We start from the raw sequence: 3,432 nt of genomic DNA, 5'->3' as shown, positions 1-3,432 counted from the left end.
GGCAAGTATAAAAAACACAAACCCTTTATCCTCAAGGGACTTACATTCTTTGGAGAAGGGAGAAATTCAGGTACACAAGTGAACTTACCACATATCCAATGTAATTTCTAGGAAGTAATTTTAGTATCAGTTGAAGTGATCAGTTAGACTTCCTGTAATACCTAGCTCTTGAGGTCTGAAGGAAGCTAGGAATTCTATGAAGTAGAGGTGAGGAAACAGTGGGTACTAAATGTGAAGGAATAAGCTATGTAGGTATTATGCAAAACTGAATATTTTGTTTGGGAAAAGTAAAAAGTCTGGGTTGTTGGAAACATAAAATGTATGAAAAATAGTAAATTGCAATAAATCTGGGAATGTAGACTGAAATTAGATTGTAAAGAGCTTTAAATGTCAAACCAGTGCTTGCATTTTATTCTTTAGACAATAGGAAGTTGACTCAGAATTGAGCTATTGGAAGGATGGTGATGCCTTCAGTGGAAACAGGGAATTTAGGAAGAGGAGAAGGCTTTGCAACAGTGAGTTCTATTTCAGTCAAGCTAAATTTGAGAGTCCTAGAGATGTGGTGTGAGCACAGGAAACCACCACCATTGCTAATTCCCCACCTGCAGAAGAAGAAAAAACTGAAACCAATCAGAAGGTTGCTAACCCTGAACACAATGTTAAACATCCACTACAGAAGAGATGGGAGCTCTGGTTTTGTTTTGGTTTTGGTTTTGGTTTTTTTTGAACGATTGTAACAAAATTTGACAAGCAAATCATCATCCTGATCTCTAAGTTTGATACTGTTGAGGACTTCTGGGCTTTATACAACCATATCCAGCTGTCTAGTAATTTAATGCCTTCCTGTGACTACTCGCTTTTTAAGGATGGGGTCGAGCCCATGTGGGAAGATGAAAAAAAAAAAAAAAACAAACGAGGAGGACGATGGCTAATTACATTAAACAAACAGCAGAGACGAAATGGCCTTGATTGCTTTTGGGTAGAGACACTGCTGTGCTTTATTGGGGAGTCATTTGATGACTACAGTGATGATGTATGTGGAGTTGTTGTTAATGTTGGAGTTAAAGGAAATAAGATAGCAATATGGACTACTGAGTGTGAAAACAGAGATGCTGTTACACATATAGGGAAGGTATACAAGGAAAGGTTGGGGCTTCCTCCAAAGATAGTAATTGGTTATCAGTTTCATGCAGATGCAGCTACTAAGAGCGGCTCCACCACTAAAAATAGGTTTGTTGTTTAAGAAGACACCTTCTAAGTATTCTTTCATAGGAGACTGCGTCAAGCAATCCAGATTTGGGAGCTGAACCAAAGCCTCTTCAAAAGCAGAGTGCACTGCATTTAAATTTTATTTCTATCTAAATGTTGCTTAGATATATGAGAAGTCTCATTTGCCTTTGTCTTGTACTTCTGTGTTCAATTTTTTTTTCTATTTTGACTAGAGTAACTGTTATCTCAGTCAAAGAATTTACAGTACACATCATCCCCAGAATTCAAAAATGTGTTCCTGGCCCACTCTGTAATAGCTTTTAGTAGAAGCATTACTATTACAAAAACATTTGTCTATCCACAACATTCAGAAAAGAACTTGCATTTCTTTACCTTACAGAGAATTACTTCTGTTGTACATTGCATTGTATGCACTAACATATTTTACTAGCTTGGAAGAGTATGATGCCATTTTCTAGCAATTTTCTTTGTTTCAACATTATTTTTTTTTGCTATGATCTATGCTGATGGTTGCTAGATTTACTTTATTTGTTTCCCTACCTGATGACATTATTGATTCTGGCTTCATTTAGTTTTTTTTTGTTTGTTTGTTTGTTTGGCTTTTTGTTTCATTTTTTATTTTTTTTTGCTCATGTAACATTGTTGAAGGATCTAGGTATATGACATAAAGGTGGAATAAACATTAATTTTGTGCATTCTTTGGTAATTTTTTTTTGTAACATTAGAGCTTTGCTACAGATTTACGCATTTCAGTCAAATAAGTGATCTATGTTTGTGTGATTTCCTAAACATAATTGTGAATTTTAAAAAAATGTAACATCATAATTGCATTCCTAACTATAGTATGTCTATTTTTGCATCTTATGCTGTATTTTAACACTTTGTATTATTTAGGTTATATTTTGTTTTGGTTAAAAAATGGCTCAAATAGAAAAGCTATTACATTCGTATTAAGATAGTGTACAAAACTGCAAATAAAATGTGTACAGTGAATTGTCTTTTAGACAACTAGATTTGTCCTTTCATTTCTCCATCTTTAGGGCCAGTATTTGTATTTTTTTGTTGTAAAACAGTCTCTACTGTGTCTTTTATTTCAGTGTCTTCCAAGAGAAAAGCGTAAGTTTGGAGCTCTAATTTGATTATTATGTTTATTAAAAATTTTAATAAATCAAATAGGTAGTACCATATATATATGGGAAAAAAATTTGAGAGTCCTATATGGCATCCAATTGAAGAAAATGAATTAGATATCCTAATTCTGTAAGAAAGGCTGGAGAAGTAATTTATAATCTCTGGACCTTATTTTCTTTTCACTTGTAAAAGGAAGGAATTAAAACCAGTGATTTATAAGGACTCTTGGTTCTAAATCTGTAACTTAACTTCAAATTGTCTTTCACATTCTGTCAACATGGTAATGCAGGTTGAAGATGGAGGACTACAAAGAGATAAATACTGGATATATTCATCTGGGAGCTGTCTTCATGAAATTGAGTGGAACAGATAGGAGCTAATGAAACTGCCCTCACCATCATTATGTGTAACCTGGCTTTTGACCGTGACTAGTTTGCCTTACATGGATCCCACTGCATGTTTTTCAGTTGTGTCTAACTCTCTACGACCCCATTTGGGGTTTTCTTGACAAAGATACTGAAGCAATTTGCCATTTCTTTCTCCAGCTCATTTTACAGATGAAGAAACTGAGGCAAACAGGATAAAGTGACTTGCCCAGGAACACACAGCTAAGGTATGAGATCAGATTTGAACTCAGGTCATCCTGTCTCCAGGTCTGGTGCTCTATCCACTGTACAAGTTAGCTGCCCACTACTCCTTTGATTGGCTTATTGCATCTTTTAAACTTATGATACAGGTAATACATCATTTTATATATATTTTCCCTAAAAAACAACCATGTAAAGTAGATACTAATACTATCCCCATATTATGTATCAAGAAACTGATACTTATCATACCAGAGTTGGTTGCTCTCTTTCCACCCTCTTTTTGGTATTACTCTTCTCATTTGCTCCTGTAATGAACTAAAAATCTGTGAGAGCAGAAGAATTCTCTTTTCCTGTTCTCCGTCTTTTAACCTGCCTCCAAGAAACGACATATAGGTATTGTTCCTGCTACATTTTATTTGTCCTCAGTTTCAAGTGCTGGTGGTAATTCCTGCTGTCAACAGGTGACAATGGAGCTAAGATT

The 3,432-nt window shown here is 35.0% G+C and overlaps 1 pseudogene; it reads left to right on the top strand.

Annotated features, from left to right (window-relative positions):
* Window positions 1-458: 458 nt before the first annotated feature.
* On the top strand, window positions 459-1,295 carry LOC140502350 (eukaryotic translation initiation factor 4E-like; annotated as a pseudogene).
* The last annotated feature ends 2,137 nt before the right edge of the window (window positions 1,296-3,432 follow it).

The sequence above is a fragment of the Notamacropus eugenii genome, chromosome 4 (genome assembly GCF_028372415.1).
Source record: "Notamacropus eugenii isolate mMacEug1 chromosome 4, mMacEug1.pri_v2, whole genome shotgun sequence".
Lineage (NCBI taxonomy): Eukaryota > Metazoa > Chordata > Mammalia > Diprotodontia > Macropodidae > Notamacropus > Notamacropus eugenii.
Note: the sequence above shows the minus strand (reverse complement) of the source record. Positions and strands in the feature narration are given on the sequence as shown.